This window comes from Spinacia oleracea, chromosome 4, assembly GCF_020520425.1.
Source record: "Spinacia oleracea cultivar Varoflay chromosome 4, BTI_SOV_V1, whole genome shotgun sequence".
In the NCBI taxonomy this organism is placed as follows: Eukaryota; Viridiplantae; Streptophyta; class Magnoliopsida; order Caryophyllales; family Amaranthaceae; genus Spinacia; species Spinacia oleracea.
The window spans coordinates 15063893-15082126 of NC_079490.1; the positions used below are offsets into that span (position 1 = coordinate 15063893).

At 33.8% G+C, this 18234-nt stretch overlaps 1 long non-coding RNA gene across 9 annotated transcripts; it reads right to left on the reverse strand.

Moving 5' to 3' along the window:
- Positions 1–1816: 1816 nt before the first annotated feature.
- Positions 1817–16352, reverse strand: LOC110793557 (uncharacterized). 9 transcript variants are annotated; one of them, XR_008932587.1, is made up of 12 exons: positions 16104–16352; positions 15219–15376; positions 14206–14465; positions 13237–13427; positions 12578–12659; positions 12018–12278; positions 11616–11736; positions 7498–8051; positions 7022–7158; positions 5930–6299; positions 4429–4518; positions 1817–2520 (listed from the first exon to the last, which is right to left on the reverse strand). It is a non-coding gene; the product is annotated as an uncharacterized lncRNA (long non-coding RNA). The 9 variants fall into 9 exon arrangements; XR_008932590.1 differs by having other exon boundaries at positions 14352–14465; positions 15147–15288; positions 16104–16351; XR_008932588.1 differs by having other exon boundaries at positions 14352–14465; positions 15233–15376; positions 16104–16351.
- Between the last annotated feature and the right edge of the window lie 1882 nt (positions 16353–18234).

Below are 18234 nucleotides of genomic sequence, written 5' to 3' on the forward strand. Positions count from 1 at the left end.
TCAACCGAACTATTTTGATTGAGTTTGATTAACCTTAGATTATGCGCCGAAAGGTATAAATCTGATGTTTATGATCTGTGGCTATTAGATAGAATTATTTCTAGTAAATTGCGAGAGCCCTCTAGTTGTATTTCCTAAGAAATTCTATAAGATTCGAGAGATGCATGTTTTCCTAGTTATGGTTGTTAATTGTTTATTATTGTCCGTCGTCCAATCCTAGTCTATATTTATGGTGATTTGTTTCCCTAGATTCCTTTAATATTGTTATTCTTGTTATTTAATTATTTTCGTAGTTTAATTCCCAAATCCACCAGTTTTCCTGTAACCAATAGTCTTGACCTCTTTATTATTAGTAGAAAGAACGATGTTTCCTGTGGATTTGATCCTGACTTCCCTTGCTACTTGGTTAGTGAATTTAGGTTTATCTTTGATTAAGTGAAACGACTTTAACCTATCAAATAATAAATGGAGTTTGTGGCTTTATAAGTGTTAGTATTTGGTTTATAGTAATTCCACTTTACAAAGTTTGATTTGGTTGATAGATTAATTCTTTGTCAATTTTTATTGTACACGTACTTATAAGTTATAACTCTGAATTTTGATGGTGATTTTGTAGTTGGTAATCCGTATTTATTTTTCTACATACAATTTTCATGGTTGAATAACAAATTTATAAATACTGAACCTATTAAATAGTTGTTCAACCATTAATAATATACGAGTAATACATAGTAGTTTATACAAAGTACCAAATTATAAGTGCAACATAACCTCATGACTTATACTCAAATAAAATGGTCTAAGACTAGGTTATCTGTTCAAGTTGATGTATCTTCAATGGTTTCATAGGTGATGGTTTACAGAATTCATAGGAGTGTTCATAGGTATAGTCTAATTATTGTCTGCTTCCATATGGTGATCATTGATGGTTGGTGTTCTACTAGAGGCTTAAACCATAGCGAGGGTACAACCAACTTTGGCTATAAATGAACGACAACAACAAGTTGGTTTATCATCTCCTTTGTACTATGTATGTTAGTAAAATTTGGGGTTGTTTAGTGTTTTGTAGCAGTTTAAATGGATAGTCTTACCAGGGGAGTTTGCAATTGGGGTTCCTAATGTCTTGGATTTTAGAAATGGGAATTCTATGTTAGATCAGGTAGTGGTTACAGGTTTTTCATAATTTAGGTTTGCTTGGTGTTCTGCAATTTAGGTTCTTATGGTTTGCAATTTAGGTTCCAATGGTTTGCAATTGGGGTTCCAACGGTTTGCAATTGGGGTTCTGATGTCTTGCAAACTCCCCTAGCAGAATGAACTTATGTTTGGACTGAGTTTTGCTATTGTTTTATAATTCTATATTATTCTTCTATGCTCCTTTCATCTATGCATTACTTATGAAACTAGGCTAAGTGCAGGAGTATCCCGTTCTCCATTAAAGAGATAAACAACATCTAAATACACATCACAATTTGAACACAAGAAAGGATAAACTGTTGTCCAACACAAAATTGGATCTAAGGTTAGTTAGTAGTTACCACATTATATTTTGTTGTAACTAGTTGTTGGCCGGCGCGCTATCGCCTGCCGTCCCCAAGATAGGAAAAAACTTATTGTGTAATTATTTTTGTTAAAATATCTCTATATGGTTAATTAATACAGAATATTATATAACCATGTATTTGTAGGAAGAACCATATTACTCAGGTATTGATATAACATTGTTTTGTAAAGAGCTGAAATAGTTTTTACCAAAAAAAAGAGCTAAAATAGATACATTGTACATATATCATGTTGCAACATCTCCAATTCCGACAAATGAGGATTCAAACTGATCAAATATTACAATTATGCAAACACACGAGGTACATAAATAAGAAATCAGTTTTAAGAATTCGTCATTATGCAAACTCATGGAGACTATGTGCCCTCTATAGCAAACAACAGCAACACACCAAGTCAACATGACCACTTTGGTCAAAACTTATGGAGCAACAATCACAACCAACAACAGAAAACCAGACTACGTAACAAGCTTGAACCAACTTGTTGCACTGCCTCCGACTAACACATTTTATTCAAGCTTAAAAATGAAAACATCAGCACACTCCGGAGAATAGAATAACATCAGGTGGCTTGCGTGAATCTGTGGCACCAGTGTTGCTGATACTTAAAAACAACAAAGAAACGACAAAGAACAGCTGACACAACAAAAAACTAAGTGATGTGAGCAGGGTAGAATGCGCTGAACAGATTAGACCCCAACCCTGAATAAGAGTATACATAAATATGACCCCTAAAAATTCCCTAACCCCCCCCCCCCCCCCCCTCTCCACAAAAATAATTACAGAGAAGTAGAGAACTTATTATCCTTGCTTCTTCAGTTTTCCTATCAACCATAGCTTTATCCCATACCTGTTTTCATTTGTATGTAGTCCATCAACTATCAATCACATAATTAAACAAGCGAAAAAACAAAATTCTTCATCTTCTGAGGGTGATCTCCTTCTCCTTGCAGCATCTCTTTCATAAGGTCATATGGGAAACATGTGAGATAAACTTACCAACAGTCAGAAAATTTCTAGACAAAGGATAAATAATTCTCATCCAAGACGCAAAACAGCAATAAGGAATAAAATGAAAACATCTTGCGGGCATTAATTTGCTCTTGTAAGGATAAATTTTAAAATGAGATAGTTTGTACACAATCGTATAATGTTGTATCAGAGACCCAAGTAAAACCCAACATAGTGATTACCTCAATTCTGATAAGCTCTTCCCCTTTTCTTTTCTTTCTATTAAGGTGTATGAGCTTTTTCCCTATCACATAAATTAAGGAGATTTTTATGGTGAATTTATAACAATCAAGATTGCATTCAATTAGCTAAGTGATCGACATGTCCAAATATGAGTTGTCATATTTTCTATAAGAAATGGCATTATTTCTGTATCTCCAAAGCGTGGATACCAAAAGTAAACCCCCCTGCTGCATACACAGTAAGAACAAAATATCCCTCTAGCGGTAGGTACCGACACTACCTCCTAGCATGGCATGTAATGATTATTAACCAGTATTCTCTCTACCATACTATAAGAACTCCATATAACCAGTATCATCTACCCCCCCCCCCCCCCCACACCACTTCCTCCATTTCGAATCATATTATAAACCCTATGGTGAAATGATAACATAAGCTTCATTTGTTTCTAAAAACATTGTAAAACATCAATGTCACAGTGTCTAATGAAGAATTGCTCCCTCCCCCTTCCTCTCTCGCCTTCTCTCACTATCTTTTATGGTTTTGCAAAGTTTAGATAGTTTCTTCCTAGTTGGTTCATGTTTCTTTTTCTTTTTTTAATATAAACAAATCAAAAACTTTGAAAACAGGCTATTAAAAGTGTTCTATATTCCTTCCTCACTTATATTCTAAAAATATTCTCTAAAAATATTCTCTAAAAAGGCTTTATGTCTCATCTCTTCCTCTTTCCATCTTACTCCTCTTTTGTGAGTTGGTTTTCTGAGTTGGAGGTCCTCTCTGAAAACAATCTCTTACAAGTATTTTTAGCATTAAGACCTTTTTTTTCTTAACTTCTGGACATTAATATACTTAATTAAAAATGGCAGACAATTGTAATCGAAATTAAATAAACCATTCTTAATTTACATACCCTTAAAAACTTATTTCATGAAGGGGAAAAAATGCACTTCTAGGAAACTAATTAATTATCCTACAACAACCATGATCAGTACTAAGTAGTTATTTAAAAATGACTAATTAATGAGTAAGCAGCAAAACAGTCACCTCTTTCCCTCCCAATAAACTAAACCTGACGAATATGCATTACAAATTTACAACACTTTTTCAAGCATTGAGCCTTTAACTCCAATGACAGTGATAAAAAATCATAAACATGTTGGCAAGAAGGAAGCTAATAACATAAGAGGTTCGGGGAAGAAAAAAAAGGCATAATAAACAGCATTCACAACTCAAACCATGGTTTTTTAAAACCAAATTCTGTCACTTCATTTGAATCACACTTCAAACATAAGATATCACCCAACTAAAACTACCAGTTTTATCAAATTAAACTGTAGATATATGTTCATGTTTCTTAGTATTTGTAGTAGATGAATGTTTGTATCTGTGCAGATTAGTTTTTAAGGTTTTTGTCCTTTTCTGTATAGCTTATGTTGTCGGTGAACTGAACACAGCCTTCGTCGTATGACTTGTGTTCGAGTTCCTCACACACTCTTTCAAATCTTTCTTTAGCATCACTGACTATCCTGGCCCCTTACTACACGAGGCACAGACCACAGAGTATATATATATAATACCAGCTAAATAAGATAACATGGTCCCGCTTGGATACTTGCACTCCATAATAAAGCTAAACATAAGAAGGTAAGAAGAAAAACAGGTCACTAGATACCTTTTGGTTGAACCAACCCTATTCGTTCACGGCTGATCCATCGAGTTCTTGAACCATGAAGTTTCCAATGACAGTTTACTGAGTTGGATCCTACACGAGAAAACACAGTAAGATAAATAGTCATGTCTTTTTAGAAACTATAAAGTGATCATCCCTTTAATAAACAGGATCCGCATAACCTAATAGGGTGGGGATTGATTTTATATCAAGTGACTCTATAACCTCAAATAATGACACAATCTGGATCCTCATAGTTTTCCAACAAACTCAAGAATATTGTCCCAACCATGTATACCCAACCAAAGTCAAGTACAATTTTGAAATTTCTAGCAAACCGTAAACTTGTAAAGATCACTATTATTAGTTTATTACCATCTACAGACATCAAGTCACTTTTCCTAAGGTAAATTCTTGGACACATAAATCATGTCCACAAAATAAAACATTGAAGGTTAAGAATTAAGCACCCTAATTTGTAAAGAACAAAAAATATAAAAGAGAACATGAACATAAATGATTATACAAGTTTTAAGGACGTTTCCCGCAGTGTACTCTATGAACTTCAGGAGCACAAGAAGAATATACTTCGTTTGAAAATTCAATCACAAAACAAATGTATAAATCACCAAGGTAAATTGAAAAATCCACCACTATTTGGGTGCCTGGTCAAGTGTTTACCATGCACTATAACATATACGCCAAAAGTGATACAGAAAGACCAGTTAATTACCCCCCACATTTTTTCCTGATGGCAGTTATTCGACTTTCAATTTTTTTCTCTTATCTTCCAAGTGAGCCTCGTTCATTTTCTTACATGCACTTCTAGTCTCTGCATTCATGAAACCTAGTAATAAGTCTTGGAAAAAGTAAGCTTGGTCCTACTGAATAGGTAATACAATAAGCTTGTTTAACTTTCTGGAAAATACACAATGAATTTCAGTTACACAATGGCATTACCAAACTTGGAAGGCCTTCAAGCTTCTTTTCTACTTAACCATTTGAGGCTCTTCCCAATATAACCATCTGCCCACCCAAAAAGATAAGAAAATAGTCTCAATTAAAAGTCAAATTTGATATCCTAAATGCGTGAACAATGTTAGATCAGCAGAGATGCAAATGATTCGATCTTGTGGAAGTCATATCTAAACCCGTGATACAGATGCTATGAGGAACGTTTTTCGGAGGTGCAAGAATTTACAGGTTGATTATAAGTACCAGTACAAAATAGGAACTTGAATCAAAGAATAGTTGACCAGAAACTGAGTTGAATTGAACGATCGTATACACAAAATCCAACAATCATAACGAAAAATATATAGAGGTTTCCAAAGAGATGTAACTGATAACAATAACAGCAATTGAGCTACACTACAATCTGTTTTGCACACAGGGACGACAGGGCTAGAGAACGCATTAAAGGTGGTCATTGAAAAGCAATAATGCATCACAATAAACACATTGTAAAAATGCACAAGAGAAGTAGAGAGGTAGTAAGACTTACTAATTCTTCAACATGCTTAATTGGATGGCTGATGCAGAAAACCAACTGTGTTGTGTTTTAACTTCGGCAGACAAGCGAAAATCTGGTATCAAGTATTGTGTTCCCTATTAGGGATCTGTCCTTAAACCATGCGACTTCACCCAATCTGACACCGCTCTTTGACAAGAGTTCGAGGAATACACAGCCCAGGGCACCAAGCATATCCCATCAAGAGTTGATGACCTTGAGCTCACACCTCACGGTTCCTGGCGAAGGTTTCAGGGGTCTACTGATAGTCCAGCCGTATCCCATGATGGGGATTTCACCAATAAGGTATGATGTGGTCTGCTCTGAGAAGGCGCCCATGTACTTGGGACGGTCAGGACATTACCTGCATTTTAATTTCATATGTTATTACTCTTCATACCAAATAAAGAGCAAGAAAATAACACACAACTCTTTTTCAATAAAGTATGAAGCATATTGATCATATTTTATCCCTTTATTTAGTATCGGTTTTAATTGTATTCTTGTGTATATAAGAGAATTAGTTTTAACTGGTAAGTAATATGATCAAAATAGGTGTGAAACTACTAACTTCATCCACAACTGGTAACAGGAAAAAAATTATCTTAAGACGGATCAAGAATTCACGTTGCAATTTGGCACTGCTTCTCGGAATTCAGTCCCTTTCGAACTTCTGTTAGACCCCACAGACAAATTTCAGAACTCTGCATAAATACTGAATCATATCTTTCAACCTAAACCTAATTTGAAGAGAATAGTGATGAACTAAGAAATTTCAATAGATGATTGAGGGATATTTCTGCTTCAATCAAACAACCAACTCAAAGGGCCATCAAACATAACATCGATAACCTTCTATTAAACTAGTTCCCACCCAGAAATCGACTTAAATTTCAAATCATAAACCTAAATAGAAACCAACATTCAACTTCTAGTATGATTAACAACTACCCTTTACCCTACAAGAACTAACTAAGGGGAAATGAGGCAAGAGAAGCAAGAATAATAAAGTACTAATACGTGCAACTCTTTTCAAGACAAAAGCTCAATAAAGAGTAGTGTGGACAACAACAAATGGTCTTTTACCGTTGATGGATAAATTATATGCATTTGGCGTTGGGCTCTAGCGAACGTACAAATCCAGAGCCTCAACATTCAATATTTCAGCAGCCTCAATCATCAACTGGTGCAGTTCAGGAAGCTGATGCACACACATAACATGTCTGGGGAAAAAGTTAAAATAAAACATATTATTTGAGGATATACTTCAATGACTAATTGTCTAATTCCGTCATTTAGAGTGCTTATGTAATAGCCTCGTTTTTAAGCCACTTCGAATTAAACAATAGTGATATTTTATTAGCTTAATTACCTTTCTAAAACTATATTTGTGAAATTATAGGTTTATGATTGACTATTATTTTTTATTATGTATTGTTAATAAGAAGAAGAAAATCAGATTTTGGTATCGTTGAAATTACCATATTGCCCTAAATAAGAAACTCATTTTATAAAAAAAAATTCTCATTCTTCCCTATGTGTCATTTGAAGAGGCATCCCACCTCTTTGATTTGTTGTCAATTCCTCCTTTATCCACATTAGTAAGGCAAGTTCTTAATCTATCAACCCAATTAGAAGACCCAAAAGACCCATCTCATCTTCTTCCTCCTCTTGCTGGCACTTCTCAAAGGTCGGTTCTGTTTGATTAAATTCATCCATCATACGCTCATTTTTAGCCAATTCGCCCTTCATGAAAGTTGTAGGCCTTGAAAAGTTAACCAGTTAAGGTTCAAGAATCACTCAATTTGGAGCATTATTCCAAGAGATAATCCCTTACGAAGCTAACTGTTGCTGCTGTTGTTGTGATGTCAGCACCAGATTCTCTTTCTATTATTTCGACAATCTTCTGATCATTTTGAGCTTCTGTTCTCTGAATAAGAACTGTGTATCTCTTCATTCTAATGAATTTAGGCTCAAGAATTACTAAAATTGGAACCCTGAGCTAAGAGATACGGTCTTCTGAAGCTGACGGTTGTTGCTGCCAACGTGTTGTTGTTGTTGCTCTTCTTCCTTGTTACTTCTCACTTTCCCAACTTCTTGGTTGTGTTATTGGATTCTAAAGGAAAAGGTAAAATGTTAGTGATTAATTTATGAAGTTCAAGTTAAATTTGGAAGTCAAGATTATGAGTTATCTTTGGAGATTAAAGTATGGGATGTGTTCTGGAAGAATGAATTCGGATTAAAGCGATCGATGGTGATCGAGAAATGAGATTCTTGGAGGTTGGGTGTGACGTTTGAAGGTACACATTGTCCATCCACCTTTGTAAAATTTATGACTTGTGTTTCCTAGATTTTATGAATTATGTGAATTATGTGATTTACATTTAAGAATAAGACGTTTGAATTAATTTCAAGTGTTATGTTATTATGATTTGGAAATTGTGATTTCGTAAAAATATGTGTGATTTTTATAGTATTATCATTTCAATGAACTCAATGTTTTGTGTTTTGAATCGAAATATTTTGATTGATTTGAACATGAGACTTGTGACCATGCGATTGTGACATTTGTGAGTTTGATGGTGAGACTTGTGAAAGTTGGTCGTGTGTTTGGGTATACGATTGATGTTAGATTTTGTTAAAAATAGTTATCCTTACTGGTAAAAGGATATGGGTTGTAGCGATTTCAGACTCTTACAACTTGGTCAAGCTTGTGCTAGTGTAATTATATTCGTTGGTATGTTTTGAGAAATAGTGTTAGGGAATTTTCTATGTATTCAAGCTATAGGTATGAATTTTTTTGAAATAAGGAACATGATTAGATAATCATGAGTACAATTACTATATATTAATATATGATTGGGATAAATAAGTTTTGGCAAGAACTATCAGTCGAATCATATGCGAGTACTTATTCAGGGTAATTTTTTTTATTCTTCTACTCCTTGTTCCTCTCGAACTACTGTTTGAGCCATATAATTTATAAGAACTTCTATAAATTATTTTATATGATGATTATTTTCTTTCCGTATGCTAGTATTCACGATCACTGCTAGTTATAAATTAAGTAAAGTGTTATGAATTATCGATAAATGAAAAACGCTAATTTCACGATCACTGCTAGTTATTGATTTATGTATTTATAACTCGTTATGTAATTATGATATAAGATTTTTGAAATGAGTTTTATGATTTGATATACCAATGTTGGTAACCAAAAGAAAAAAAAAACTATTTGATCTTTTAAAAAGTCTAATTTTGAGCGAACCATTATATTATGCTTATTTTAATTAATTATGTCGTTTTTCCAAGATAATCTATGTGGTCTATTCGTTATCGAGTTTTGAAGATCAATTAACTATGTTAAGATATTCTATATTTCAAACTTTTGATTAAGAAGTTATTTATTTTGAGGAGTCACATTGATTTTCTGTAAAGAGTATGTTCGGATTGAAAGATTAAGAACAAATTTGTATTAGTGTGATATAATATAAACTATGTATATTTGATACGATTAGATTGTGTATTTATACATCGTTTTATACTATATTCTTAATGAAAGTTATTTTTTTAAGATCAATGTTATAGGTGTTGGGTATGTAACCACGTACGATCAAGAGCAAATCAAATTGACTAGTCTTAATTGAGCTATTAAGCTAACTTGGGTATAACTTATATGTATATGGAGTAACTTGTAAGTGAGATTTTGGGTTATCATACTCAAATTTATTAAGGCTTCATATTTTAATAAGGGATTGAGTTTATTATAATATTCTGACTATTGGTTCGAGTAATTTGAAAGGGTGATCTTTGTGCTGCAAACTAAATATGTGTGTTTTGGGATCGAGAATATATGGGTGGATTAATATTGAGGTTATTATTTTGATTTCGTGAGTATGACTCTTGAAAGGTTAAGGATTTCGGTTATACCTTGGATTTTAACTATATGCGAGTGTTTTCAAGCAAACCGAAATTACATATAGGTGCTGAGGTTATCTTGTTTTCAGCATTATGTATACAAAGTTGGTGAAAAGCTTTGGATAAGCTATAATGATGGTTAAGAAAATATTTTGGATAGATCTGTCAATTGAATAAGTATCATTGTGACAAAAATTTCAACTGTGTTTAATTGTGTATAATTCAAATGTGATTTGATTTTTGATACAAGCCTTTGAAGAAGTATGTTTATAAATTTCTTAAATTTATAAAATGAGTTTTCACATGTGTTTTAGTGGGGAAGAAGCCGTTAACAACGGCCATGAACAACACTTGTGTATTTGTGTGTGATATGTGTAAATGCACATATGTGCATCTGTGTAAATGTACATATGTACATCTGTGTGGGGACATGTCCTAAAAGTCTTGCAAGCATGTGTGAAAAGGTGGGTGACGACCCCTAAAAGTTTGGAGGCAGTGGTTCTTCAACCCGTCTCTATTCGTGTTCTATTCGTGTTCTCTTCCCCAATATATATATATATATATATATATATATATATATATATATATATATATATATATATATATATTTAAGAGATAAAATGTGTTGATTATCCTAGAAGTAGCAAATATTGTGAAGCTTGCCGATGTGTGTGATTTTGAAATGTAAATGATTTCCTAGAAAAAGCAAATATCTCTTAAATCTTTGATTTTGTGCAAGCTTTAAATCATCAAGGATTTCTAAGAATTACATTTAATATATTACTATTTGATATTATTTCCAAAATAAATTATCGAGAGCAATCCGTATTTGAGTTCGTTGTTTCCATAAGGAATATACATGTGTGATTTGGATGTGAGTCTCAACATGAAGATTTTCTTCATATTATATTGGGAAGTGAAGAGTTAGTCTTAGTTAAGTCGTGTTAAGTGTTTAAGCTTAGGTAGACTTTGACATACGAGTTGAGAATATGTGATGGATTCATTCTCAAAGCATATGAGATTAGTTATAGTGAAAAATGGATTTGAAGACTTCTGAAAATATGAATCGTACGATCTTTGGAAACCACCTGGTGACTGAGTGCAACCTTTGCTTGATTTATTTATCAATTATAAACATCAAAGTTGCGTTCAATGTTTCATGTGCTTTAAATTATTGCAATTTGATTAATGAGTTTAATTTGAATATGATTTGATTCATATTAAATCAGTTTTTTTCTTTGAAATAAATAAATCACGAAATTATATTTTAAGCCACTAAAATGAGCTTCAGGTTGGGCAATGTGTACTCGATTTCCCTGACCTTGTTCTTTGAACCTGTCCTGGTGGGGGCAGAATCCTTTTTAGTGATTTTGCAGGTATTGTGTAAGCTCGGTTGTGGATTACAGATGTGATTGAGGAAGGGATAATTTTGTTGAAATGTTATGAGGCCATCAAAGATTATGATATGTTAAGATTTCTTGTGTATTATAGTTGATTATAAGTGTTAATTCGGGTTTTGTTTTGTAAATTGACTTGTAAGTGTAATTAGTGGGAGATGAGTAATTCTAAATAGCAGCTCAAAAGCGTGGGCTGTTACAGCTTACATCGCCAATTACACACATCTACATTATAAAAATCGAAAACGTTCCCCTATACCAACTCAAATACCCAATCAAACAAAACCCTAGCTTCAAAATTGATATCATAAACCCTAAAAAACGTAATCAACAGAGGAGAAAGGGAGAGAGGCAAGGAGAGAAACCTTTGGCTTGGGGAGAGCGAGGGTTTTTTCGCGTAATTTATCCTACTGAACTTGAAGCAACTTGAAGCTCCGTTGCTTTCACCGCCGCATCAACCAAGCAAAATATCTAGAAGTAGAAACCCTAGAAACGCAATCGAGATCAAATTCAAGCTCAACCGATCCACAATTAGATTGCATAACACAAAATTAACCTTTAAAACATCAAGAAACTTTCGGATTTGAGAAAAAAAAACTACAATTACGAAGACCAAAAAGAGGAGAGAGAAATATAGACCTCGATAGGAAGACAAACCATAATTCAGATTAACACTTTAATCAAACCAAATTACCGAAGAAAAAAAATGGTAAATCTGCTAAAACAATTGAAAATGGTAACAATTAATTCAGATCGGAAGAGCTTACCAGTCAAAGGCGGAGAATCTTTGCAATATTTGAATTAAACCCTCATTTTTCAATCTAATAGATCCAACCTCCCTTCATTCGGAATTGTGTAGTCGGAAATTTTCCATAGCAGATGGCAGATGAGATTATACCAAGAAGAGAAGCGAGTGGAAAGAGAAAATGGAAGCTCGAGCAAGCAAAAGAAGGAGGAAGAAAGACTTAGGGCAGGGCTGAACGTAATGAAGCAGTGTGGAGGAGAAAGATGCAACGACGTGTCCACATCTGAGAAAGAGGGCAAAAATGATAAATTGTAAGAAATTGAAGGGTATTTCAGGTACTTTACTATTGGATGAATAATAAAACACAACTCCTTGCTTTTAAAGGTTGTAAGATAGGATAAGATATATTAGGCAAATATGTATAGGATAAGATATATTAGGCAAATATGTATATTCCAGAACAAAGTAAATATGAAGGTACTTACCTTTGAGATTACATAAAAGATTCATCAAGACAGATCAAATGAAAAAAGCTATCTCATTATAAGAGCATGAATTAATAAATCAAATAAACATTTATACCTTTTTTCTGAAAGCAAAAAATCCTCTCATTTGAATCTCTTTGTAACTCAAGCCTTGGCCTTTAATCTTTCCCTACAGCGGCCTAGAAAGAACAGATAAGTCAGTGGAAAACTTTATATGCAACCCAAATCATATAAAAAATACATCCACAGATTAAGCAAGAATTTCAATATTTCAAAACAAAAACTTTAGGGTTTCTTCCATAATTAACGAATAATAAATTTAAAAAGACAAACAAATTTCCGATAATCTAAAACAAAACACGATAGACTTTCCCTAGACCTATTCGATTACTACTAATAAATTTTATTTAAAGGAGTTAAGGAACTGAAATCAAATATAATTCCAATCCACTTAATTGATTATAGTCTAGCGCGCTCTAACCTTAATCTACTTAAAACAAATGCAACGACATTAATATTTAGAAACCTGCTTAAATCTTAATCTACTCGGATCTTAAACAACTTAAACCAAATACAGTCTCAATCCCTCTCCAAGCCCACTTTTTATTTTCTTCTGGTTTGACCATCCACGCTCAGAACAAATTCAAATCGTTAATTATCCATCCCCTGAGATTTTGCAGTGAATAAAACAAAGGTATAAACTAAAGGCAAGTGGCCACAAGGTTCATACCGATGATACAAAATTGTCTAGCATACCTAGCCCGTGCTGTGATCATGAGGTAAAAAAGGCTGAGCGGGCTGACACATACACCTCCATGACCATGAAACTCTCTGAAGCAGGAGGAGAGAGAAACAAAGAAATATGGGAAATTGCCAAGCTATAGATGCAGCGACATTGGTAATCCAACACCGTAAGGTTGAAAAACTGTATTTGTATTGGGCTATTCCTGCAAGTGAAAACATGAAAATGAACCCTGGTCATTATGTCGCTTTTCTTATCACCACCACCACCCATCACACCAACAATAACAGCAACAACACCCAGAAAATCAATAGCAGTGGCGGAAACAACAACCAGAAAAACAGCAACAAATGCAAAGACAACAAAAACAACAGCCACAACAAAGGCAGTGATAACAAAAACAGCAGCATAGGCACAGGTGCCGGAGATGGGCGGAACACGGTGCGGATAACTCGAGTTAAGCTGCTTCAGCCAACAGAAATTTTGGCTTTGGGTCATGTTTATATGCTCATCCGCAGTCAAGGTTGTTAAGCTTTTTTTTCTTTTTCTGCTTACCTTTTATGTTAGATTGGTGAATTAAATAACAACTTCGAATTTATTGCTTCGAATTTTTTGAATACGTGTATTTTTTTTTTCTCCTTCCAATCAAATCCAAAAACCATGAAATATCCACTTTGAAGCAAACAAACGCCTCCTTAAACTTCTTGCAAAATTATTCTTGAATTCTTGGCTTAATATTAATAATTCTCTATATATGTAGAAAAAAAAACCTTGCATTATCGCTAAATAATAATAATAATAATAATAGTAATAATGGTAATAATAATAATAATAATAATAATAATAATAATAATAATAATAATAATATGTAGAAATAAAACCTTGCCTCCATAAATTAGTTCCTTCATTGATGTCCGATAAATTAAGATACATGGTTGCATCCCCCAGCTAGACACATAGAAGATCAAATGAAAGTAACTTACCTCTTGAACATGTTTCTCCAGAAACTTTAAGACCCAAGTAAGAATGCATTTCCTCAATTGACTTGTCAATGTTGTAGCAATACTATTCTAAGTTGGAGAGCCGGGAATTAATTCTCTCTAGGAAACGCATGAGATTGTCAACTTACTTTTTCACGGTCCTTTAAAATAGTGAATTCATTTCTTGATTCAAGGATTCCTCTGGCTGAATGTAAGCATTAGTTGCAAGACACACTAATAACCTTGAAATTCTTCTCAAAACCCTGCTCAAAAAAAGGGAAAAACAGTTTATCATCAAGGAAAACTAATATTTCTCCTCCCTTATCTAACCAGTGACAAAATCAAATAAGCTACACGAATTCTACAACTGCACATAAGTTATATTAAACATCTTTGCAGCAAAGACTACAACTGACATTCTGACACAAATGATAGTACAGATCAGGTCCTCATAACCCAGCTACTCCTTATAATTTCTATCTTATTATATAATCATCTTACGGTTAGGGTTCTGAAGTGCTTTGTTAGTATTGGTGCTAGATTTAGCTTTATTAAATTGTAACTTCAGAATACTAACTGTGTCCATTTCAACAATAAAGAAACAAATTTACTCATATTCCAACTGATTCAATCCAAATTTTTTTTGGAAACAACTATCCTCATCGAACTTACTCGATCAAACTCATGTTTATCAAATCACAACCTCTAAACAGCCATAAAAACCCATGATTACCAATTTCAGCTTATAGAAAATATAAATGAAAATTTTTTATCTTTATATAAACACTCCCATTAATGTGAAAAACACACTTCTAGAGGGAAAAGTCAACCACATAATCAAAGTCATAAGTTCAAAACTATCTAATTATAGACAAAGTTACCGAACTTGGGAAGTGAATCAGCTAACCAGGAAGAATATTATCAACCACAACATGAATTTTTACCTTGGTCCATTTACATGAGATAATGGGAGCACTGGAGCAGCATATTCCTTTTTAATTAAGGATGTGGCTTACCAATTATCTCATACCTTCCTTTTCTCAAACCATTAAAGCAATTCAAAGTTTTCTTCGTTGCCGATTTCAACTACACAAGCCATTCATATCATCAGATCCCCATAATCCGAGGTCATTTTTAGTATCTATTTGTTGATGCTGAACATAGTCGATTTCAACTACACAAGCACAATTAAACATGAACAAAGCAAGCCTTAAAATTCACAAATAACGAACCAGAAATTTACTTGTAAGGATGAACTACTCCACTAATCAAAGAACATCATCACTTTATCATGCTTCCTATATTCAATGAAGTTCAATAGAATCAAATCATCATGAAGACTGACACTTAACGTAGGAATATTGCAAACTGAAAAAAAGTTATTGGAAAAATCAGGAATAATTAAAACACAGTAACAAACCCTAGTTCCAAATTCTATCAGATTTTAGGAGAAGAAAGGCGAATCAAAAAGTTCAACAAAATAGCATAATTCTACAAACTCGAATAAAAATAAGAACCCAAATTATTCATCCAAAATCAATAAATGGGTAACTTTCAAATTTCTAAAATTTTCAATTTTAGCAACATAATTCAGCAAAATCATCAATTGGGGTCAAAGTTGAAAACCCTAGCCTCAACAAAATTCACAAGAAATCCCCAAAAAATCAAATACGAAGAACCAAAATGAAAGGCTCGTGTTTGCTTGATTCCACTCGTCAATACTAACCATTAGTTGAAAAAAGTCGAATTAACAATAAAGCAACCAAATACCACAAATCAACTAACAATCAAACGCTAAAAACTGGCCTAAATAGAAAAATCAAGAACAAAACCAAAGGAAACGAACTAATTAGGCTGAATTAGCATGATCAAATCAGATAAACGAACGTGTAAAATTTCACCTTGTGATTGTATCCATAGTTTCATACTCGAACTCCTTCTCGTAATCCTCGAACTTTACCCTTTGAGATCTCCATAAAACGACTTAATCTTAAAGTGTTTTGAAAGCATCCGAGAAGGAGTGAGAAGGTGAGAGACGCGCTTTCAATGGTAGCAGATCTTCAGAGAAAAGGATGGAGGTGAAAGAGAGGCGACAGAGAAAGAAAGAAAAACCCGAGAAAAAAGCCCTAGATTACAACAGCAAAACGAAGAGAGGAAGAAAGGATGTGAGCAACGGAAAGGAGGGGCATTTTAGGCAGCATACTATTGCATGAAGGGAAGTGATAAATCCAAAGAAAATTTTACTTCTTCCAAGGAAATCCACAATTTTTTATAGTTGATTTCCTTGGAAGAAGTGAAATTCTTCCTTGGATTTATCATTTTCCTTGCATGAATAGTCAAAATGAACTCCTTGCTTTTAAAGGTTGTAGGATGTTTGAATTATTCTCAATGTTGATTGTGCAATTTGGTGAAATATTAAAATGGGTCTTTGCATTTGTGAGGGATTGTTTGATACAATGCAAAGAGTGAGGTTTAATTCTACAATTTTGTGAATATAAGCTCTTTGTTCCACATTGGTAGAAAAGTAAAGTGGGGGTTTCAAGAGTGGTATTTAATGAAAAGTGTTTATCCCACATTGAAAGAAAATAAGATGTTTCCCTTATTTAAATATAGGGAAGTGTTGTTTATACTTTGAAGTACTTCCCCTAGTGGTTTGGGCTAGAAGGGGGCATCCCCACGCGCGCACCGCTGCCACCGTCTGGTTCGGGTTATGAGACTGTTTAGTTACGTAGCTCACTCCACAATCTTAATGAAAGAATAATAATTTTTTAGTTACGTAGCTCACTCCACAATCTTAATGACAGAATCATAACTGCCACTTGATTTACGAAAAATGTTTCCTTGATTCTTGTCTCCGTTTTCATTACCCAATTGAATTCTAATTTTCGTTTACAAAATGATTAACTCTCTTTTCTCTTCTCTTCACCTACATTCTGAGCATATTTTCTTCCTTAGTTGAGTACACATTTCGGAGGAACGCTGTGTAAAATCTTGGGGGCATTGCTATTTTCGATTGCACCATAGTCGGAGAGAATTTTGCTTCTAAGATAGTGTTTTATAACATGTCGCAGCTTTACATACATCAAATATTTGGCCCACATTTTCTTATCATTTTCGGATTTTACGCCCCCACAAGAGAACTTCGAAACCCTCGCATATTGCACAAACTCCTTCCAATTTTTTTTATAAACGACAAAAATAGTTCGTAACTGATTCCTTCGCTGCCTGTTTGCACTCACCTAGAGAAGTCTTGAGTTGAAAAATTCTTGTTCCATTCACAACACATAATCTGGTTTTTAAATGCACCCATAACTCATTGGCAAAATCAAAATCGTCAATTTGGCTACGAAGATCTTCCTCCAATGTATTCGTAATCAATGACATCGGCATTACGTTTACTGCAACCCAATGTTTCATCTTCTTTGCATCATTCGTTGGTTCAACAATGGATCCATCAACAAAGCCAAACTTCCACTTTGAAATTAAAGAACGTCTCACGTCCTTAGCCCACTCATCATAATTGATCGCGCCTCGTAGTTTAACTGATGTAATTACCACTCCGGGATTATCACTCGATCCAAGGTAGTACTCCTCATCCACCGTGTTGTGAATAACCACTGTTCTTTATATCAACCCCAATTCTCACGTGAATGATTGCGGGAAAAAAAAAATTAATTTTAGACCCTAACCTAGGCTCATGATACCATGTCAAATAATTCTCAACTCTTGAATCTTATTAATAACTCAGCTCCAAATATATAGTACATTATTTAGAGACTCCTACTTCTACTCCAACTAAATATTACGTACAACTCCTATTCATATTAGAATTAGGCTATTACTCACAGACTACAATTCTAACTCTATCTTAACATTTGTGTTTCAAACTTCCCGAACTACTCACATTTACTAGATTTCATTGTAAACTTGATCTTCTTTTCAATTAACATGCTCCTAGAGTGCTAAACACAAACCTTTCATAACTGAGATTTACTAAAGTAAAACAGTCAAGATTGATCTTGTTGGATTTAC